The following is a 24,394-nucleotide window of genomic DNA, read 5'->3' as shown; positions in this document are numbered from 1 at the left end:
TGCAGTCCCTCAGCTGAGAAAGACAATTACCTGTTTGTGGAGGTGGGTTGCAGTATTGTGCAGTTAGGTCAGTCCCATAATTTGAGCAGGGATTTTTATTAGAAAGGTAGAATGAAGAGCAGACTAAATTGCAGTTATAAAGATACCTTGTGGCAGACGAAAATCAAAGTTCAACAATGGCATGAACAAAAATACAAGAGTACTTTCATATTTATGAGTGTTACTGTGTATTACCAGAAGAACAACATCAAATACACAGCAAGGAGAAAATTTAAGATAGAATTTTACAAAAGAAAATAATGTATTGTTATAAATTTGACAGAATTTTTTGCCCCTAATTCTAAATTTTTACAAATTATTATTGTCTCAATGACTATTTCTCTTTGATTTTCATGGTACCAAACTCTCTGAATACATATAAACTGAGATAAATTAAATGTGACTTGCATGGAGATTTATGTTAAATGTTGGTCTTGGTTCTTAAAATTAAAAAATCATTTTTTTCAGGAAAATAAAATTCCTAACATATGAGACCATTAAAGCTCTCTAGTATTTCATAGAATCAGAATCATATAATGGTTTGAATTGGAAGGGAAATTAAAATCATCTTGTTCCAACCCTTCTGCCACGGGCAGGGACACCTTCCACTAGACCAGGTTGCTCAAAGCCCCATCTAACCTGGCCTTGAACACTTCCAGGGATGAGAAAACCACAACTATTTCTTCATGCTTTGTAGCAGACAATGTATCTATGAATGTTTCTAATCCATGGCCCCCCATTAACTTTTATGGTATCTAGCTCCTAAGCATTTTTTCCTCATGTCTGCTTTTGAGAAAAAATAATGCTATCTGAAAATATTTTTTTTTATCCTTCTTTCACTATATTAGGTGAAACTGCAGGTAGTCACAGAGAAATCACTGTACACATTCAAAAGATGTCATGCTAACAGAACAGATTTCATACAAACACTATTTTTGAAGTTGATAAGGAATCAATGATTCTAGTAGGAAATGGCAAAGTTAAAGTAGCAAATTAGTGAAATGAACTATTATGTATAGTACTGCAAAATACTGAAGAGGTGTTGCATGGTAATTGCATTTCAGAATTAAGGAAATAACACAAAAGTAAGGACAGATAGCACCTACTGTTACAGCTGAAGAAGCTGGCAGTCTTTTGGGCATGTGAATGTCTTTTTCACATACAAAGTATAAGTTAGGTAAAGCAAAAGTTTTCTGTGTTATGACCGGCACCCTTACAACTGTAAAGCTGCGACCACATAACTTTTTTAAGCTAGTTACTGCCAAGACTTTATTCAGTACAGCACTTTTTCTGATATCATGTGATTCCCAAATCCTTTATATCAGCAGCTAAATTAAAATTATTACACATCAGAAGGATTCCCTTATGGATGACTTAGCTAAAAACATACTTCACATTTAATACAATTCAGAACTGGGGGGAGGTGGAGTGTGGGGTTGGTTGGTTTGCATTTTTTTTTCATTTGCTTTCAAGAGTATGTCTGCTTTATGAGAGAATGATAGAAATCTGCCAGTTCCCACTGTTAGTAATTTTTGAAAATGCTATCAGTCAGAAGAAACATATTCATTACACAAGGCTTTCTCCCTATAGTCTTGATAAAAGAAATCCTGCAGTTTGACAAAAGGTTAATAAAATCTTAATATTTTGTAGCTCAAAAAGTTGAATTTGAAGTGATCTCATTTCATATTTCATATATCTCATTTTCTTTTGTGTACAGAGTGAGGAGAGCTTGCATTACTTGGACAAATCAATTTTGTATGATTAGTAAAAGTATGCAGCATCAAATGATGTTATGAACACTCAAAGAAATAAATAATTTCATGGTTCTCCCAACTTTTAATGACATTATTTATTTCATTTGTATGCTCTTCAATGGCTTTTAAAAGCTATTTTGAGTTTTGATTTGGATTTAAGGGTTTTTGCTAAAGTGCACTCCTAATACAAATTCTAAAGCAAATTGAAAATAATTAGCTAGCAACTTGAGAACTAGAATGTGATCTTATCTAAGGGAGACTGAGCGGAAGCAACTGGTGAAGAAAGATGATTCTCAATTTCTTCCATAAATGCAAAAATTTTAATTCATGTTTTGGTAAAAGCTGTATAGAAAACGAAGAAATATCTAACCAAAAACAGAGTAAGAAAAAAGAATTTCGTGGACTTTTTTAAAAGTCTAATTAAAAGATGAAAATAGATGTAATTTAGAATATCTCAGCTTCCATTTTCAGATTAAAATTAGTATGTCTCAGGAAGAGGAGAGCTAGAATTGCAGTGCAACTCTGAAATGCATTTTACTGTGCCACTCCTATCTGAGTGCTTACTCTGCTGTTTTTCTGTCATATTAATTTTCATGCCAAGCAATCTACTTAAGAAAATAAGTCATAGAAAGCATTTAATTAATAAAAAACAGAGCGAAGAACATTCATTAAACCATGAAAATGTTGATACATAGTGAAGGAAGAAAAATGCATTTCAGCCACAATTGATGATGTGGCAAATTTTATTCAGGTAACTGCTAATCTTTAGGAAATTTGAAGAAGTCAGGTACACATAGGAGACTCTTAAATGCTCTAATGTATGAAATGCTGTACTTGAACTTTGCAAAAGGAAAAGATACCATTCACAGGGCAAAAATCTGTAGAAACCAACCCCACTGTAGCAGACCAGCCAGCACTGGCACATCCAGAAGAGCATGTCCTAGATAGAAGCTGCCATTCTTCTATCAGATTAATTTTCTTTTATTCTTAAAGTCTGGTGCATACCAAAGACACTTATCAATGGTTTAGAGAATTACTTGTTTATTTTATTGACAACATTAGAAAATAGGATTCTGGAATGCATATGGACAAATGTGTATGGTTTATATTATTTGCGTTTTTTCCAGCTGTTAATTGGGTTTGGTGCTCCATCTTACTTTCTACAAGATAGACAAGGTTGTAGGAAAAGATACATGAAGAGGTTGTTTAAAGAGTACAGACAGACAGACCTGGTGGTTCCTCTTGGCTGCATAATGACACATCTTGTACTGTTAAGTAGTGCTTCTTTTGAGCTGGGTCCAAAATCCAGTTGAAGTGAGCATGTTAATTATGTTACAGTAAAGAGTAATACTGGTTTTAGTATATTAGCAAACTGAAATTGAGATTTATGCCTTAGAAAAAATGCTGAGCAGAAAGAGATTTCTTCTAGATGATCAATTCTCTTCATCAAGGAACTACTAAACTGAAAGGCAGAACACCATTTTTGTAGTTGCTGTGGCAATATGCTGCTGTTTCCATCTGCAGCACAGCACAACAGACCAATCTGGTTTCTAAAAGTAAGCTGTGTTAGGAGGTTATAAATAATGCATTAGAATTACTATTAGATTAATCTTTCTGGATTTAAATCTCTTAATCTGTGGAATATATCCATATTTAGAATGGTGTTAACCACTGTGTGGATGTCTGTCTTTTGGATTCCTTTTGTTCTGAAAGTAACCCAATTCCCTTTAGTTTAAGTATAAATGTAGCATTGACTAGTGCAGGGAAACTGTTTTAATACAAATGTGTGAGCAGTACTGGATTTTTGGGATATATGCTGAAAAGTACAGTATGTGACCCACCACAGTGGGTAACAAAATGTTATGAGGATCTTCTGGGCTTAACTTGAGCCACTATTAGTAAACTATAATCTTACTTTATAATGGAGAGATGCATTAGAAGGTAGTTGCTTAACCAGAGTGCAGAGATGGCCTCTCAGTTTTCTCTGCATTTTCTCTAGATCAAACTTCTGTAAAACCTGTAAGTGGCAGTAATAGTGTAACATCTTACAGAAATTTGTCTGTAGCAGCACATTATCTGTATTCTCTGTTTCTCTTTATCTATACTACTATTTCATCAATTTCAGCTGCAAAGATAGGTTTTTCTCTTGCTTTTAGCACAGAATTTGTTCAGCATTTTGAATCTCAACAAATCCAGTGATCTGGTTAGATAAGATTCAGAGTATCAGTTTATCTGTCTTAAATGTATCTACCTAATATTCTACCTATGTTCTTGACAGCAGTTTGCCTTTTTGCTCTTTTGTACATGGTACTGTATGAAAAGACTTTGGACCACTGGAGCTGCTTTTTTGAACTTGCATGTGTTTCCTCAGCATCTTATCTTCAATTTCTTATTAGTACTTTAAAATACAGGGAGTTTTTCCACTTGTCTGCTGTTGTTTTTCAAATATGGGTGTGAATGTTCTATGGCAACAGACTTGCTTTTTTTTTTGCATGCAGTGTGGTTCTTGTCATCTTTTATTGTGGGGAGAGCTCAATTTTTCAAGCAATTCTTCAGGAAAAGCAGACAGAAAGTGCGATTTTGAGCACAGTGGAAGAAAATAATTCTTATACCTCAAGCTGGTTACTCTAAAAAAGCTTGCCAGTATTTTCCTAGCCATATACATGATGTATGGAACATGAACTGAAAAGGTATATTTTAGTAACATAGGTATTGAACTCTGCAGCAAGACCCCTCAACTAGTGAACTATGGCCCAAACATAGCTCATGTCACCTTCTGCTCTCCTTTGTGTCTCAGATAGTAGTCTGTAAGGGGTCCTTTATGTGTGCAGAGGGAGGAAACCTGGCACAGACAGAGCTGCCTGGAAGGTGATTGAGAAACCATGCATCACAATTCTAAGAGTGAGACCACTTAGCCTAAGAAAGTAAATACAGGGGGTTTTTTGCAGTTGTCTCTTGTTATGCTCCCACTATGTTGGATTGGGTTGCAGATGGAGGTTGAAAGAACAAAGGGTAGTGGAGTTGGAGTGCAAATGCACATAGCTTCCCTGCTCCTCCTGTTCTTTGTTTTGAAGCTGGATTAGAGAGAAGAAAAGGGAGTGGGGGGAAACAGATCAGACTCCCAGGAGACTATGACACAAGTGCAGTCTAAGTGGAAAACAGAGACAGAGTGGTGACTGTCAACTCATATGTATTTGAATGTTGAAGTAAGAGATCAGGACTTGTGAGTATACGTGAAACACACAAGATGGAGAGCACCTTTTATTCATTTGGCTCAGTGTTTTTACTTTTAAGAAAGAAGTAAGGTAAGACGTATTAGTAGAAAACAAAGTGCTGCCATTTCCATCATTTGCCAAAGAACTTCATCCATTTTTTATCTCTGATCTAAGGAGTTGTTCTAAGGACCCACCTCCCTAACTTAGTGTAGAGCAATAACGTTTAAATTCTTTGTATTTATGAAATTTTTTGTGGTTAGTGTCAAATTTATTCAGAAAAACCCAGTGCTCTGTTTAAATTTTTGTTTCAACAAAAAATTGTGCAGAGTGCAAACTTTTTATCAATACCAATAGCTCACCTTTCCTGATTTAGAGCCTGTTAGTGCGAGATGCATCTTTTATGAGACATTCTTCTAGAAGATCACTAGAAGTTCAAGGTACCTGCTAGTTTATGGGATAGTCCTTTTGGAAAGCTTACAAATGAAACTAGATTTGTAACAAATAACAAAACAAATAAAAGAAGGTATGAATTATGTGTCCGTCTGCAGGGTTCCTACTAGTGACTCTCTGAACAGCACCAGCCTGTCATAACTGTGGATGGGCACAGTGCATTTGTGACTGAATCAGAACTTTTCAGGAATTATGTTTTGCTTTTGCCAAATGTGAACATCAAGGAAATGTATATGACTCACCGTGTCAGTGATATGCTATTGCAATTTAGTTTTATGAATTATGTTCTGGGCAATTTGCAGTTCTTTGTTAAAAATACTGACATAGACAGAACCACTTGGCATTGCCAAAATATGCCAGTATCTGATTACCTTTTTAGTTCAAATGATAGTGTGAGTAGGCAACATAGTTGGTGGTTTCATGTGAGTGAAAAGGCATCCACATACAGTTCTGACCAGAACTGTCTACTTCTCTTGTCTCATCTGACTACACAGTGCCCTGATTCAGAGAGGAAAAAAGACTAAAACTAAATACCTCTCTGTTGTTTTTTTGTGCCATGTCAGGTCATACTGGGTTCACTAGTTTACTGTAGCCAGCATAAGAGTATAGTTGAAACTGTGTGATTGGAGGTAAACAAATGTTAGCTGATAGATCAGATGAGGTATAACATTAAAACATGGCTTTATACTTATGATTTTTGCTAACTATTAGTTTGTTCCATAGTCTAACAATCCTGCTGGAAAATGTTCATGTGTTAGACTTTTGGTTGTTTGCAGTCAGACTGTTTCCTACCAGCAAATCATTTTCACTTGATGGATGTTTCTTATGATGGCTATAAAAATGTAATTACTCTAGGTGGAAATGTCTGAGACATTATCAAGAACTGATTTGCTGCAGATAGAATTAAGTTGAGGGCTAGAGCATAATCACCATGTATTGATACCCTGACTTCCTAGTGTGAATATAAAAACTGATCCAGCTTTTATCTCCATAAATTTTGAAGATGGACTTTTGTATCTGCTTTTGAGCTTATGTAGTCTTACGTATTTAATGTATGTATGTTATAGGTTGTAAATTTAAGAGTGGAATTTTTCTTCCTCCTGCCCCTCCCCCACTGTAGGAAAGAAGGAGTTTGAATGGAAAGGGGGAAGGGGTCAATTAGCCTTACAAAGGGTCTAGCTGGCTGGACCGCATTCCTAGCTGATGCCCCATCAGAGACTGGGGGGAGAGGGGAGGAGTTTTGGGAGGGGGTGGCTGGCTCTGCTTGGAGGGGAGAGGGGCAGACTGCTGAGTTCTCTCTCTTGAACGGATACAGAGTCTGTGTGCAGGCATTCTTTGAAGAAAAAAGCCTGGAAGCCAGGCTTTTCTGGCTTCTCTTCCTGGTGAAGCCGATCACTGGTCTCAGCTGGCTTTGCACACTGCCTCGTGACTCCAGCCAGAGCCTACTGTGTTTTCATCGGAGAGCTCTGTGCCCGCTGAGGGAGAGAGAAGAGGAGCCTTGAGACACCGTCACCTGGGAACAACAGTGAGTTCCGTTGGGGGGTGGACTGCTTTCTTTTCCCCTTCCACTGGGGGAAGGGTCCCCATTTTCTTTTTCGGCTTCTCCCATGACCCCAGACCCCCCCCCAGAGCCCTCCCCGCGCGGTGACCGCCAGAGCCCAGCAGTGCCCCCTGCAGGCCAACACAGGGAACTGCAGGCTCTGCACCTCCAGTGACCCAACAGCGCCCCCGCCAACTGTGATTAGAACTGCGCTAAAGGACAGAGAAGTATTCAGACTTCTTCTTTTGTTTGAAGGGGACTTTTGGGCACAGGACTATTGTCTAGGGTTTTTTTGTGTTCTGTCACTGTTCTTGCCAACATACATATATCTTTTAATAAAGGGTTGTTATTTCTTCTGTTTTTTCCACACTTCCTCGATTAAAGCCCCTTAATTTTGAATTTACAATTGCTGAGAGAGAGAAGTTTGGTCTATCTCATAACTCATCCTCTTTAGCAAACATTCCAGTCTCATCAGACTGAGACAATGTAATAATCCATACTTAAATTATTAGTTGTTCTGACCTAAGAAACTAACATATCTAATTTGAGGTGGAGGCAAAGGGGGCCACATTTTAATTTCCCCTCAGTAATGCAAGAACAATGAAAAGGAGCATCCTACCTAGTAGTTGTGCCTGGGTGACCTGCATGCTGATGACATTGGATAACCAAAATCTGAAAATGTACTCTAAGATTGAATTTAGTCCTCTGTTGATTCTAGGGAAGACAGTTTTTTACTCTTGTGTTTTGTTCCTTGCTTTTGTACTAAATTTGGCCAGAGTGGACCTGACAGTACATCATAAGCATGTTAACTACAGAATTAACTACTCTCTACAAGTATTTTTAAAACTGAATCAAAATGACAGAAGTAATTATATTTTTATCATCTGATAGCAGAAAAATTGTCCAGCCATATTTTAGAGAACTTAAATGACCTAAAAGTCCAGTGGCATTTTAATTTTATCTCTGTAGAAAATTTTTAATGTCACGTCTGAACTTCTGAAAATTAAAAACACACTCTGAAAAAGAGACTGTGTTCTGTGGATCATCATAGAATCATAGAATGCTTGGACTTGGAAGAGACTTTAATGATCATATGTTTCCAAACCCTTTGCCATGGACTGTGGCACCTTCCGATAGACCAGGTTGCACAGAACCCCATCCAACCTGGCCTTGAACGCTTCCAGGGATGGGGCAGCCACAGCTTCTCTGGGCAACCTGTTCCAGTGCCTCACCACCCCCACAGTAAACAGTTTCTGCCAAATATCTAATCTTAATCTATCCTCTTTCAATTTAAAGCTGTTCCCCCCTCGTCCTATCACTACATGCACTTGTAAAATGTGCCTCTCCCTCTTTCTTGTAGACCCTCATTAGGTGCTATAAGGTCTCCTGGAACATTGTCTTCTCCGGGTTGAACTCCAGTTCTCTCAGCTTGTCCTAAAAGGAGAGGTGCTCCAGCCTTATGATCATCTTAAGTGACTCTTCTCTGGAATTGCTCCAGCAGATCCATGTCCTTCTTATGCTGGGGACCCCAAAGCTGAACACCATACTCCAGGTCGGGTAGACTAGCATAGCTTAACATATTTCACTGCCTCATTAATAATTATATTTCATATTAGCATGCTGTACTCACATATTCTGTCAGGCAATAAGAGTGTTTGCCCTGATTTTTTTTTTCTTAGGAATAAAAAATTTTGGAAGTATGGTCCATTGCAGTAAACACATTGTTAAATGAGCAAAAACTATACAGCAAACTTACTTCTATGCTGCAGAGTTGCCATAGAGTATTGCTCTAGCAATAATGGCATATTATAATTATGCCAAATATATCGGTACCAATAATTACATAAATGAAAGCAAAAGGCATGCCAGTACTTGAAGGCTCATTTTTTTGCTTGATTCATTGTTGCCATGAGGAGGAGTTTCATCATACAGCCTTAAACAGTCCTTACAAAGCATATAAAAACCATTTCATATTCTTTTTTGTGGTAGAGTTGTTTTGGAAAAGCCATCATCACAGATTATTTGCAGCCTATACATTATATTACTTCTTGAGGTACATGAGATTGCTTTCATTAGTGAAAAATTGGAAGGAAGAGCATCACATACTGGAAGGACAGGAATGATGTTAAATATAGAAGTGTACCAGTGTATAGTGTACAGTAACACTAAATACACAGTGATGGTGTCTAAGAACATAAAAACCATAAGAGCTCCCCATAAAAACTGCAACACCATTTGTTTTAAATATTGCTAAGTTCATACTAAACATTTGCTTCGTAAGCAACATTTTGTTTAGTAGCTTTTATGTAGAAGTAATTTGCAGCATTGACAATGAAAGCTTTAGGTGGTAGAGTATTCTAGCATCTTTATTTGTTTCAGAGAACTTCAGAAGTGTTAGGTGCTTTTTCAGTGTAGGTGAACTCAATAATCCCTGCCTCAAGGGCATGCAGTTTACTTTCAGTAATTATTCAGTGGGAGAGAACAACCAGCTAGAATGGTGAAGATCAGATGAAGTAAAACAAAAATTAAGCGCTCAAAAATATTGTGTGTATGGAGAAGCATATGATGACCTGAATTTACTTAACAAAATTAGAAATAAATAGTGTATACTTTACTCACTGTCTCTGAAATAGGTACTATGGAGACCAGTGGTTAGATAGTTCAGTGAGGTTACAGAGGGAGAAAAAGGTTTTAGAGATTTGTGTGAGAAAAATAACATGCTATGGTGAGGCTAGAACACTAGCAGACCAGGGACTGTGAGATAAGACCAATAGGTATCCTAATTCAAATTTGATTTTGAATTAATGCAAAACTAAGCATGTCACATTTTCCAGGCAATTTTTTCTTTGAGAGTACTAAGTACGGTGTAGGTACTTCATCTGGAGCACTAGGAATCATGGGGTGTTTTAAGGGATAAAAATGATGAAAAACTCAAATATTGGAGGGTTTTTGTTTTCTTGCATGACCATCTTACCCAGCTGCAAAAATTTTCTGTTGTATATAAATATGTAGGTATATAAATATGTAAGTATATGCCTGGTGCAAACCACAAATCATCTCTGATTTGAAAGATCATAATTTTATGTAGTAGTGTTTTTCTCAGCTGCATTAAAAGGTGCTGCATTGATTGTGGTAATATGGAACAGTCTGAATTATTGATTTAGTTGCATTTGGCAGGTAAACTAGTTTTTAATTGATTGTGCTATAAATGATGATACATGCTTTCACAAAGCTGTTACCTACATTTGAAAGATATCTGTGAAATGTTAAGTATGCATAAATTAGTATGCTCAAAAACAAAGTATAATCTGAAACTAAAAATACTATCAGAAGTGCTTAAGAGACTCTAGTTTAGGTAATAGATTTCAAGTTTTAAGATATGAGTTGTTTGCTGGCTAACTGTTGCAAATTGCTTTGGAATAAGTAATTTTATTTGAACATTTGGCAAATAATCTTTGTCAAGTGGGTTAAATGGATTCACACTTAACACTAGCTGTCTGTAAGCATAATTACTCATGGTAACATACATTTCTTTTGCTGCACTGAAAACTGAAGTTAAAACAGATATACTCTGGGAGAGCAGAGGTAATTACTGTATTCCCAAAAGATTTTTCCTGGATTTTTAAAATAAAATTATTTATATATGCCTCTTTATTCCTGACAAGATACAGTCTTTGAGAGAATAATTAAACACTTACTTAGTAATATCTGCTCTCTACCTTAAGGGCTGTGATGGGCTGCCCAGCCAGCAGCTGAACACCCACCCAGCCCCTCACTCAGTCCTCTCTCTTGCAGGTTTGGATGGGAAATAGAAGAAGATGAGAACACTCGTGGATCAAGACAGTTTAACAGGGAAAGTAAAAGCTCTGTGTGCAAGCAGAACAAAAAGAGGACTTTATTTGCTTTTCTCATCAGCAGTTGTCTAACCAGTTCCAGGGAAGCAGAACCTAAGCACATGTTGCTTGCACAGAGAAATATCATAATCATAGACATCCACCCTTCCTCTGCACCTCCCTGAGGATCTATTGCTGAGTGCTGTGGTATGGATCACCTGTCTTGACTCTATCAGCTCCCAGCCTCAAGCCCCAGCTCCAGCTTATGTGAAGGAGAAAAGGAAGCATTTGAAGGAAGAAAGTACTGTTCAGCAATAGCCAAAACACGGGTGTGTTATCAGCAGTTTTGGCTACAAATACAAAGCAAAGCCATATATCTATGCCATGTATCTTCATACTAGGTATGAAGAAATTTTTTTATTCCTGTCATTGGTAGTAGTTTTATAGCACAGCTTCCTGATTTTTCTCTGCATTTTCTCCCCAGCAGCCTCTCCAGTTCCCATCTGAGTCTGTTTCATTGTCATTTCATACGCTATGTATCCACCAAGTGATCCGTGGTTAAATAACTAAAGTTGACAGTGATGGACTTCTGAGTTAAGACTGCACTCAGGCTTAAGCAGGACACAGTTCGCATCGCTGAGTTTTTCATTTTGGTTGTCTCCATCAGTAAAACTTTATTAATTTCAAAGGTTTATCTGCAGAATGAGGACTAAGACTTCTTTTTAGTAACAAAATGCTGGGTGCTAGAAGATTTGAATTTGTCATGTGCACTTTAAGAATTTGTGCTGGTTGTACCCTTCACAAAGACTTTATGTTACATCTTGTCCTTGAGGGCTTTAGCTTGCATCCTCTAAGATCCGAAATGAAGTCCTAGCCTCCCACTGAGTGTACTGTGTAAGTCGTAAAACAAAAAGTTTGTAGCCAAACAAGTTTCATTCTTTTTCAGATAGGCAGGTCTCTGAACAGTGTAAAAGTGAGCGTTGCCGCTCCAAACATGCCCTGCTTTCACCTGAAGAACTGACCTAAATAATACATCTAAAAATGCTCACAGTTTATCGGCTACAAACTCACATTAAGGAGGCAACCAACACAGCACAATAAAATTAAATGGCATGGATTTCCTTTGTGTGCTTCACTGCATTGAGTCTTTTGTCTTTGCATGTTATGTTTCCTCATTAGAAAAGACTTTTTCTGCTCTGCTAAACTAGGACATAGGATGCTGCCCACATTAAGGAGATCAAAATTAGTAGCTAACTTTGGAAAGTTTCCAAGACCTCGCTTGAGAGTCCTGGGATTATGAGGGATGCTCCTGTGTGAGATCCATTCTCTACTGAAGTCTAGTAGGATTATTTTTATAGTTTTTCCAATTTTTCCCTCACTATTACACTAGATGCTAAGTAGGAAATAGTGTCTTTTCCTCCTGTCAGCATAGATAATTAAAAATGAAACCATTTTTAACTAACATGTTAATAGTAGTGGAGAGTGTTAGAAATCTGTTGAATTTTTCAAAAAGAGGATATATATTCTGCTATCAAACTTGAGTACAGTACTTTGCCACAAAAATAAATTGTAGCTCATTTTACATCATTTAGAACAATGAGTCTGAAATCACTCTTCCTGATGTTCTTTTTTTCCTGTGTTTATTTTGAACTGCTTGTCACATAAAAACATTGTAAGCTGTGTGTTTCAGTTTTCTTTATATTTCTACAAATTTCCAAACTGTTTTATATCTTCTTAATGTCTGTCTTGCAGACATCCTGTCCTATTTTTCAGGATGTCAGCAGTGAAATTTTTGAAATGCCTTGTCTATTGATGATTAATTACTTTGTATGTTGGCTATCATAGTTAGGTCCAAGTATTCATTATGTCATATATCTAGGTTGGGTCAAATACGTGAAGTATAGGGCAATATATTCACTTCAGTAAATCCATGTATCTTGAGAATTTTAATGAATGTATAATGAATATATTAGTTTGTTGCACAAGAAGTTAAACTTTTTAGAAAAGGTTTATCAATGCTAAGCTAAATCCAAAGATTCAGATTAATTTTGGATGTGAGAGGATGATCATGTTTAAGGTGGATTTTTTTTTTCTAGGCTATCTTCTGAAAAAATTGAACCCTTAAACAAAAGGTTTGCCTTCATCTAAGGATCACAGATCATACTTCATGGTAACATTGTCTTCATCAAAAGATAAGTTACTGCTAAGATTCAATTTTCTGTTGGTGAATGTGTTGCACCAACATTAGTAGTTGTATCCTACTTTTTTAATTCAGGCAGAGGGATGTGAAATAGCAGATGTTCAGCTTGATTTTTCTATTACAGCTTCCTGCAATTCCAAAGAAAAGCTTTAAACACTGATTTTTTTTTCTGGGAGGGTGGATTTTCATATTCAATTTCTGAGAGGCCCTGTGAGATACTTCCTTAGAATAAAAATGTGCAGTATTAAACTGTAGCAGAGAAAAAAGATTGAAATCTCCAGAGGCCATTATTTAGACCCCTCAAGGTTTTTATAGGAAGGCTCATGACAAATGTTGCCACCCTAAAATTTAAAACAGCCTCACCGTCTTCACAAATAACTTCTGGGGAAAATGAAGTACAGTACAATATCTTGCTTATACAATACAGAAAATTCATGTATTGCATAAAATAAAGTCTGAATATTTTAATACCTGTTCAGGGAGTGTAGTTTGCTCTGCGTGAAATTAAATATTTATGGAAATGTATAGGAGATTACTAATGATCACCAAAAGATGCATGAATGCATACAAAATTTTTGACTTATACTATGAAATAAAAAATAAGCCATCATTTATTTCTGTTCTGTTTATCAGACAGAAAAGATTTGGATAACAGCAGCTTAAATGAAGTATCTGGAAAGATACTGTCAGAATACTGACAGCTGACCCCTTTGAATACATCCATGTTCAGTAGTGCCAGACTGAAGCATCGAACAGTTAAATTTGAGGAAAAAAAGCTTTTGCACAATTTGGTTGACTTTGGATATGACGGAATAAAACACCAAGTAAAGAATGTAGTGGTTATTGCTGATAGCTGCCAATAAAGAACCATAGTTTATAATAAAACTTCTGATAAATTTTAAATAAAGTGTCATAAAGAAAAAGAGTTGAGAAGAGATTGGTTAATCAAATTGGGTATCCAGATATTATTTGTCAGAAAAAACAATATACAGAACACTTGGACTGCATTTTGTTACTGCTCCACCTGGATTATATTTTTAAACAGCACAGGTTCAGATTTCAATGTCAGTCTCCAAAGGTTGCATGAAAAGAATCAAAAACAGGGACTTTTTTTTCTATTGCTGCATGAAGACATCTGAAACACATGTGTATCTTGGTGGCTTATTGTTTTAACTTTGCATTAAAATGTCTACTACAGATGGACTACAAACTGCAAGTTTTACTGAGTCAGATAATTGTGTTATCAAAATGGAGAAAGAAGTCTTGTTTTTCTTGTTGTTGACGGCTTTTAGAGTCTTAACATTAAATAATTTTTTACTTTTAAAAGTGTCCTTTACAATTTAGAGAAAATCTCTAGGAAAGCAATACAAGTTCTGTAGGAAATCAAACAGATTTGGACTTTTAAATTTGTAGTAATGCAAAATCTGACATAATATTCCTGGGTTGTTTTTTTTTAAGTAGAAACAGATATTTATGTTTTTGGTGGTTTGTTTACAATTTTAAGAAAAACTATTTGATTTTTTTCAAGTCATCCTGAACTGCATAAGAAGCAAATTGAAAAATTTTATTCTGATGAAGTTAGGATTATTCCGTAGTGATCTTAGTAGGTATAAAAAATTAAGCAGCAGTGATGTAATCTGATTATGTTTCTCATATATTCTTCTTTGCAATTCTTTACTTGTCTTTATTTTCCTTCAGTGCAAGTGAATGCTGTACTCTAAACACTCTTTAGTGATGGACTCTATTTAAGTAATCAATATTTAAATTGATTTTAAGAAATTCAGCCAAGACACTTTAAATAGGTGGCCTGTTTGTTCCAAGCAAGATGATCACCCCAGTTGCTCCATCTAGGTAAGGAAACTTTTAAAAACTGTATCAGTCCTTGAATTGTCTAAATATAACTTTAGGTTCCTGATTTTAGGGCAACTTATTTTAAAGCAATTCATCTCACTGGGTGCATCTTTCTTTTACTGTAATATCTCGCAAACTATACCTCTCTTACGGAAACAAAGGATATTTGCAGATTCATAACTCTTGATTTGGGGGTGAGAGGTAGAAGCAATGTAAGGGACACAGTGGGAACCCAGCCAAGACACTAGGATGTCACATTCCACAGGTGTCCAGCTGAAGGGGCAGAGTTGGGCATACCATAATGTGCATCCTGCTGAATACAGGTAAAGGCAGAGTTAATTTATCTGGGTTAAATACCTTCTTTGAGTCACAATTGTTATGAATCTTAACTAAATTCTCTTCTATCTGACGAATAAAAGGCAAGAACTCTATGACTTCTGCCCCAGCCTGTGTTGGAAACCTGTGTTATTGTTATATTAATAAACTTTGAGAGATCATGTAGCCACCACAGCAAGTAACTGAAAGGAAGGTCATGGTTACACAATACTACTGAGGAATTAATGGAAAAATTATTTAAAGACATTTTTGAAAAGGCTTGTTCTGAGAGTTCAGTTCAGCAAACTCATCTTTCTGTCCGAAAGAGTAAAAAGTCTTCTGTAATTCTGTCTAGCAGCCAAGAACTCCATGTAACTCTCATTGTGTTGAACTTTTGCTAGTTGTTAGCAGACAAATCTTTGCAGTTAGTATAGACTGTATGAGTACAGAGAACTGTAACTTGGAGCTGGCAAATCCCCAGAGCAATGAGACTGGTAAGAAACTTAAAATCTCTACACCAATCTTATTATTTTAGAAAGCTGTGTTCCACAAGTGGAGATACATTGAGTTATAAACAACTTGTAAATGCTGTTCAGAACAGGAGTGAATCTCCATCTCTGACCAGCATTCTTCCATGTCATCTACTCTACTTTCTGCTGTATAGTGCTGGGGAAAAGACCCATGTTAATGATAAGAGTACATATTCTTCATAAAGTGCCTTTGGTATGATGTTAATTTAGATTGTATCACACATCACAGTAATTTGCCTTAGATTTATACTGAATGGCAAGAAGGATTTCAGATGCCTTTTTTCCTGTACTATATTCACACAAAGCTGCCAAAAAATAGCAGAACTGTTCCAGAAATCTTTGTACAGGCTTTTTGTTATGAGCATTTTCCCTGAAAGTAACAGTATATACATACATGTAAAGCCTAGAATAGAGTGGAAAAAGAAACACATGCAATTGTCTGCAATTTCAGTGCTGCAGATCTCTTTGCTAAAATTAAAAAATATGCTGGTTTTGCAGGTATAACATTAATATCTGAGCCAAAATATTTTATTGATTCTATAGCTCTTTATGTATATAAATTAAGAGGACTTTCTCTTTTTACCATGAACCACAAGTACTAGGTTGTACTAGAAAGTAGTTGTACTTTCATTGTACTAGAGAGGAGGACTCTTCAGGTGTAGGTAGCAACTGTTTTGCTCTAACTGACAAAAAGTAACATTTGTGCTTGCAGTTCATTTACTTCTTCAGGACTATGATTTAACTTTTTAGTTCGAATATGTCTGAAAAACACAGCAGAATGTTTAGCACAGGTTACTGCATGTCCTGTATTTTTTCAGTTTCCAAAATGCAAAGAAGATCTGCAATACCAGAAAGAGAAAGAATATTCTCCTTTTCTTCCTCACAACTTCTGGGAAAAAAAAAACAAAACAAAACCTTGTAAAAAAAAAAGAAAATGTTTTTTCTGCATGGAATTCACACCAGAAGGGCCAACAGAACCTTTTATCTGTCTTTGAGGCATTGTATGAAGGCTCTAAGAGATCCACTAAAGTTTTTGCAGGCCTCTGTGAATAAATTTGTGGTATGCTCTATTTGGTCAAGGATAGGTCACAGATAGGTTAATGATAAAATGAAAATGCTATTCAAGAATGAAAGCAATTATTCTCTTACCATTCAGATTTTTAATACATGTGAAAGTTAACAACCTAATTTTAGATATTCTTCTAAAACATCTTCTGTTTCATATGAGATAAACAACAATATTAGATTAGTTACTCTTTTGATTACTGGTAACTTTAAGAAAACATAATTGTACAATAGAAATAACATCTTAAGTAATGGTTTCCTTGAATAGATTTTAAGATAGATAAATAGTGTAGTTTGAATAGGAAAGTTAAATAGCAAATACACTCAATTGGATCTGTTGTCATATATTCATAGTGTAGTAACATCATAAGTGTAGTCTTCGTGTGCCATTAAGTAGAATTGCGTTCTTTCAGCACTATACAGTCACAGGAAGTTCACAAACTAAGGGTAAGTCTCCAAAAGTGATTCAATACCAGAAATGTGGACTAAAAAAAGTGATTAAGATAATTTAAATTGAAAATACAATACTTGACAGTGACTGTGATGTAGTCAACTATAAAAATTAAAAATTACTGAGACAATTAGTGCAGTGGGCCTAAAAGTGTTATTTCAAAAGCTTTTGCATAAATCTGAGATAGAAACACATTGAAGGGATACAGGATACGGTAGTTAAGCTAGTGATGGTAGTGTTCTAGAAAGGTGCTGACTGCCTGCATATAGAGGAAGACTGTAGATATGGCTCAAGATAAGTAAATAGTGAGGTGTTCAGAATGGGAGAAGGGGCTTATGAAACCTCTGAGTTGCAGCCCTTGGTGACTATTTAAAGTTATAATTATTCCTAGGCTAGTAGGAAATTCCTTCCAATTCTTATTGTTGCTAAAGCTTTTATTTAAAATATGGGGATTAAATTGAAAGCCTATTTAAAAATAGGATAATTATTTCTGCCATTTTTTTTTACATGCTTAATCTAGAAAACATTCCCCCAGTGTTCCATACAATGAAATCTGTGCAGGTTCTTTATTGATCTCATTTGTTTAGGGGCTTAGTAAAAAGCACGGCTGGTTGAGTGTTTCTTAGGTCAGCTGCACTGATAGCAACTTTGCCATTTTGCTGATTTTTCGGCACTTAGACCCTAACTTTTGCACCTATTTTCCTTGCCTACAACTCCTTTTGGCTCCAACCAGTAAAAAAATGCAAGACTGATTTCTTGATTCGAAGGTTCCCCTTGGGTCTCACGGAGCAGCCAAGCTCTAACCAGCATTTATGCCTTTCCTTCTGCACCTCACCAAGCAGAAGTCAATCTGAAAGGAAACGAAAATAAAATGGAAAGGCAACTTTAAGGTACAAAGGTCAATGCCACACAAAGATGTCTTCAGCTTCAGGACTGCCACTTTCCGTCCCTGCTATTTTCCAAGAGTGCTAATACAAAACACTGTGTAAGTATCAATAGCCTTGTTTATCTTTTAAGCTGTTTTGCAGAGGTTGTTCTTTAGAGACTTCTTCAGAGTCAGACTCTCATTGGAAAGGATGTTCCATAACCTTTTCCCAGTCCTGAAGCACTAGCCTGTGTAGGAGAGTAATTTACCACTCAGAAATTATGGTTGCTTACTTGTCTCTATTGGTTCATCAATGCACTGAAGGGAATCAAATTCTATCTAATCTGTATGTGTCATCAGGATTGCTTGTTTCCATTAAGCTGTGATATTGTAAGACTGCTGTATCAGGGATGCTGATAGCCATAATTATGCAACACCAAGGATTGGTGATAGAATGGCCATGGCAAAAAAGCATACCATAGCCTTTCCCTGTATGTTTCTTGACATATCCTTGAATGGATATTAGATTGGCATCTTTAGTTCTGCTTAGGGAACCAAGTGTTCATACTGGTCAGTAAGACAAACTAAGAACATCTTGGACCTCTTATGCAGCCATGGTCCAACAGCTGTAATTTGACTTGTCAGAGGAAGAATGACAGGTAGGAAGACCTTTAGTCTACTCAGTATGCCTGAGTATGCCTGAGATGTTGCCTGAGATGTCCTACAATTTGATTACAATGGTGTCTTCCATTACAATTTTAATTTAGGCATCATAAAAGGATTGTATTACATTTATAAGATCACAAAAAAATTTACTATTTGCTCTCTAAAGACAATTGAGAACAATACATAATCCTAGTTAAACCACTCTAGGTAAATTTTTAATTACTAGCTTTTTGAAGTGGTAGTTTCATCATAGAATTTGTTTAGAGCATAAAATATCCCTTAATTTTTTATATTTTGTGTAAAATTCTCCTGTGATTAGTTCAGGTTATGGTTGGTCTCTGTGAACAATTAGAAGCAAAGATGCCTTCTGTCTTCATCACTGGCAGGAATTAGCAAGTGTCTTTTTATGAGTTATAGTGGAAGTGGGGAATGATCCTCGCCTGCCGTGCCAAATAGAATGGCAAAAAGGTAGATCATGGTCACTAGCAATGAGCAGTAAAAATGGTTATATTCTTAATTAGCTGTGAACTATTACGTTTAGTAAAGTTTTCGTCTGACATTCTTCACCAGCACATTCCCCAGGTCCACTCAGCCCTGAAATGAAAAGCAGTTTGTACTGAAGTAGCCCCTAAAGAGTCTCAACTCTGCTGGCGTAAACATATCTTAACTTGAAAGTTAAGTTTGCCTGGTGTTCAGTCCTTTGATCTGATGCCTCATAGAAATCCTGTTTACTATAAGAATAACAAAGAATTTTTGACTGATAATACATTGTAGAAGTGTTGGTTAGCATCATCACTATCAATGAGTTAATTGAGAAGGAAGTAGGACAGTGTTTCTGCTACCTAACATGAGTGTGATTTCTATTTCGTAGATCTGTACCAGTGACACAGATAGCTCTGTGCTATTCCAAATTTGGACATGAACACAAGTTCAGTTTGATCCTAGAGCATTTACTGGCCAGAAACCTGCCAGGATTTCTGGAGGAATATGGTGCTTGCATAGCATAATTATAAAAAGTTAAGCAACATTTTTTTGGTCAATGCAGAGTTGTGGAAACCCCTAAAACTGAAAACCAAAACTGAAATTGTAATTGGATGAAGGTCAAAACAGGAAGCTCAAAAGCATTCAAGGTGACATGTGAGAATAAGCAAGAAAAGGTGATCATATTTTTATTAAATCAGAGTCAGATTGAACATACCTTGTCAAAGAAGCAAGAGATGAGCAAACAGCAAAGTAAATTCAGGAGACCTTTTGTGAATATCCTAGCTGAATAGATAAAGATGAATGTTTGAAATAGCAACAGAAAAAATCAGAGATAACAACCATTACATAACTAATCAAGGATTAAAGGAAGGATTTTTTAACTGTTCATAATTTTATTTTTTTATTTCAAATAGCTTCTTTCATGTTAACTTTTTTTGTAACTCTGGTTTGTTAAAATTTATGTTCAATTTTCTGTTGAACATCTTGGAAGACTTTTAGACAGCACTTTCTGTAATACCTTGGTTAACTTCCTAAAAACTAGTTAAGTACTGTCAGCATCAGAAAACTTTCAGTTCAGTAAAACTGTGCCAGCTTTCTCAAGATACAGTCTTGTGCTTTATATTTTTCATTCTCTGAAGGAATTAATGGGTTTTTTTGTTTGCTTAGATGGGAAATAAGAATTTGGGGCATTGACATTAACTAAAGCTGAATATGACTTTGTTCAAAGACAATGGTTTGGCTCCAAGATAGGTCATTCACCAGTTTCTCTGGAGAAATTAAGGGAGGCGTGTTGCCAGATTTGCAAGTTAACTAAATATTTTGTGTGGATATACACAGCCTTGTCTTATAGAGGGGTATGGTGAGGGCCTGGCATGCCTGTCTTGGGTATTGCCTCTGACTGTTGTTGTCACACTGTCCCTGTCTTCAGATAAGTATAAGTAGGGCCAATTCATGAATTTATTTTTAAGAAATTACTTGTGTTACTGTATACCTATGCATGGTACTGCACTAAAATTGACTTAAAACATTAAAGCCTTAAGCAGTGAAAGGGTTGTAACAGCAGTTTATAACCAAATTCTGAAAAGTTTTTGTTCAATCATTAATATTAAATTATTAAGTTTGACAAAATATAGCAATCATGCAGGTAAAGAAATAAGCATCCAGAGAGTATTAAGCAGTTTGCCAAGTAGCATTCACACTAGAGACATCAGTATGAGATACTTTTTAATGCTATTTTATACTTTGTCATCTCGAGCTATTATATTAAGTCTATCTGTAAATATTAATAGCTTTTGCTTCTCTGTATGTTGTATGGTAGTAGTCTGTAAAAATGGAGCCTAAAGGAATATATGTAGTTAGAGAAGAGTTGTAGGGAAGAATGAAACTAGAGGTAGGTAATGCCACTACAGCAATGTGATACAAAAGGGTAAAGGCTTTTGTGATGATAACTTACCAAGAGTTGCTGGCAAGTGAAATGTAATATTTGGTCATCTGGGGAGATGACAAACATAAAGGAAATATAAACCTGCAACATGATTCTTAGAAATGTTTAGTGATAAAAGTAGGAACAGCATAAGAGGGATGAATAATGCTGATAATGATGAGTTCAAGAACATGATGAGTAAGATATTAGATGAAGAGACAGTGGAAAAGAAATAGAAAATAGATTAGAAAAAATAAGAAAATATATAGACACAGAATATTCTGAATACTTTTTAAAATTAACTTTTCTCATAGAATCTTGGGGCACATACCAGGAAAAGTTAAATACCTCAAGTTGCTGTCTGAGATTCCCTGGTTTTCATTGTCTATGCAGTTGTGGCAAGGAGAGAAGTTGTCCACAAGTTAAATTCATGGTTATGTACATGCAAATTTGAACAAAAATGATTACAACTCCCCATCTTAAAGGCAAATTATGAAGAAATTACCTTAAATGTACTTTGTATGTCATCAATGTAGACGTACAAAACTTACCTTATAAATAAACAGAAGATATTTTATGGTCTAGAATGTATGCAAACTCTGCATTTAGAACTATGACATGATCTCATACAGAGACCATGCAGCTTTATTCCTTGATATCAGTCATCAAGACTGAATGGATTGAAATCAGAACATACATGGGGGAGGGGAAGGCAGTTAAAGAAGCAAGAATGTACATTTCAATTACTGTTTTTTGTTTTTATTTCATCTGTATATTTTATTTCATCTCAGCTAAAATTTGAAATAAAATGTTTTTAAAGCAGAAGAGTGGGATTGTCTATAAATCGTTTTAAAAAGCTGTTATATAATATTGTGCCTATTTGGTAGTTAGTGTGTTATGGTTTAGCAGAAGAAAGAAGAAGCAAACAGATAATTCACCTAGTTACTTAAAAAAAAGATCTGCTTGCAGACTGGCTTTCAAAATTCCTTCAAGTCTTCCAAAGTCAAGTGAGTTTTACATTGTAACATATGCATTAATTACTCCTGTTTTAGTTTGCATCCTATCAGTTAAGTTAGCCAATTAGCTTGTATTTGTGAGTGTTGATAATTATAGAATAATCACAGATGATTGTGTTTGTGATAATAATGACAGACGACGTTTTTCAAGTTCATTCTGCCCTCCCACAGTCCTCTTGTTTCTTCATTCCTTTATTTTCAGGAAAATAAACAGCCCAAGAGAGAAATCATAAGTTGTTCTACTTTTTATTTGAATTTGTGAGGGGGACATGATATAGTAGTCATTGAATATTTCCCATACAGTTGGTAAATATATTTCACATTTAATAAATTAGTGACATTTTTAGTTATGCAAAATGCTCACCGTAAAATGTGTATGCTTGCATTTAATGTAGCTTTATGGATTTTGTCATTAATGCCCACCTCAAGTACATTTCACATCCAGGTTTTCTAAAGCCTAGCTACTAGCAGGAAGTAGGACTTGGATTTTGGGGATGGAAGAGAAATGGAGAGATGTTTAGGCTGTCATGTAAGTTAAGTCACACATGGATATAAGATGCTGGGAGCCAATGAGAGCCCGTGGGTGAAATCAGAAGGGCGAGAGCAGAGAAATATTTAAAGAGAGCAGAGAGAAAGTGAGAGGAAGGTAAGGGTAGGATAGCAAGGGAGATTTAAAAGATGATTTTGCAATGGAACAGGCGTTGAGAAGTTTTAACATAGGAAAGCTGGAAATTCTGGTGTTCATCCTGGGGCAGGAGTTTGGAAATTGATTCTCTCTCAAGAAAAAAGAGACTTCTGAGACAATAGGTGTGTGGAGCTGAAACACTGAGGCAAGAGGGTGGGAAGGTTCAAGCTTTTCATGCAGGAGGAGGGGAAAAGCTAAAACTCTGGATCTGAGAAGGTCAGAGGTTGCACTGAGTGGCCTTGGTTAAGGGAAGGAACAGGATGCTTTGGGAACTTGAGTTCACTAGAGAGCTTGAGACTGAATAAGAGCTTGGGACGTGAGATCAGGACTCAATGGGACATGCCTGCAGGCATTCACATAGGAGAAGTGCTATCCTCTCATAAACCTCTCTGACAATACAGGATTTTTCTTTGTTGGAAATACAAACTTATTTTAACTAGCAAATCTTGCAATTGACGGCACGGACCCAGTCACCTGCGGTCCCAGGCGACTGAATCACGTTTATTGAGAACAACAACGTCTTATATACGCAGCTCGAACAGAAACAAACGATCCTCAACCAACCACACCCAAGTACTCCACGGAGCATGTGCGATAGCGTGTCAGGAACTACATTTCCCAGGATGCCCTTCGGCACTCTTCCTGTGATACAAACCGCCACATGCAATTATGTTAGCGTAACCAGAATATGATGCCGCTTGATTTGTGTATGAGAGAAGGCTGGCATTTGTGCAAGAAGTTTGGGATGATACCTTATTTGTAAAAGCATCCTTATCCTTGAAAAATTATAGAATGCTTGGAAATTTTGGCCTTTTTCTCCATGTCGTCATCAGGTCTGCCGGTGACCACACATTGGTAGATTCAGTGGTGGGGCTGCTATTCAGGGAGAACAAGACAGGTTGGAGAAATGCAGGGGCTTCAGCAAACAAGGACGCTTTTGCCAGGCACCTAAAAAGAAAACCAGATCAAAGTAGAAGATGGAAACTACAATGTAAAAGATCATGTAGCAAGCTAAATTGGGTGGTTGTCAGAACGTCACAGCAGTCTGTGTAGTTCAGAACATTCATATGTGATTTGGGAAAGTGATATATATACAGCTGATAAAGTTTATTGGTGATATTAAATTGCTCACTTCACTGATGATTGTAAATGTGAACTTGACATCTAACAGTTCTCTTGATCAGTGACCTCAAGGAGGCAACAGAATACATTTTCATCAGACCTGCAGAAGACAGCAAAGTCAGGGACAGATTGACAGACTTAGCACAGGGCTGCCATTCAGAGAGATGTAGACAAGCTGCAGAAATGTGCTAAAGGAACTTCATGAAATTCAACAAGGACAAATGCACCTGGGAAGGATGAGCTCCTGGCAATGAGACAGATTGGGCACTGACAGCCTGGGGAGCAGCTCTCTGGAAAGAACGTGGGCCTCCTGATGGAGAGCAAGCTGCACGTGAGCTGGAAGTGTGCCCTGGCAGCAAAGAAGGCCAACAGCATCCAGGGCTCTATGAA

General features: G+C 36.5%; 1 protein-coding gene and 1 long non-coding RNA gene across 2 annotated transcripts in view; both read left to right on the top strand.

The window, feature by feature from the left end:
• Positions 1-24,394, top strand: part of RNF180 (ring finger protein 180) — a 59,157-nt gene that overhangs the window by 17,570 nt on the left and 17,193 nt on the right.
• Positions 6,765-11,708, top strand: LOC108639274. The gene is made up of 3 exons (XR_001920370.2): positions 6,765-6,983; positions 8,359-8,550; positions 10,794-11,708. It is a non-coding gene; the product is annotated as an uncharacterized LOC108639274 (long non-coding RNA).

Source organism: Manacus vitellinus, unplaced genomic scaffold (genome assembly GCF_001715985.3).
Source record: "Manacus vitellinus isolate BGI_N305 unplaced genomic scaffold, ASM171598v3 scaffold_18_pilon, whole genome shotgun sequence".
NCBI classification, from domain to species: Eukaryota; Metazoa; Chordata; class Aves; order Passeriformes; family Pipridae; genus Manacus; species Manacus vitellinus.
This window is presented reverse-complemented; position numbering and strand designations above follow the sequence as displayed.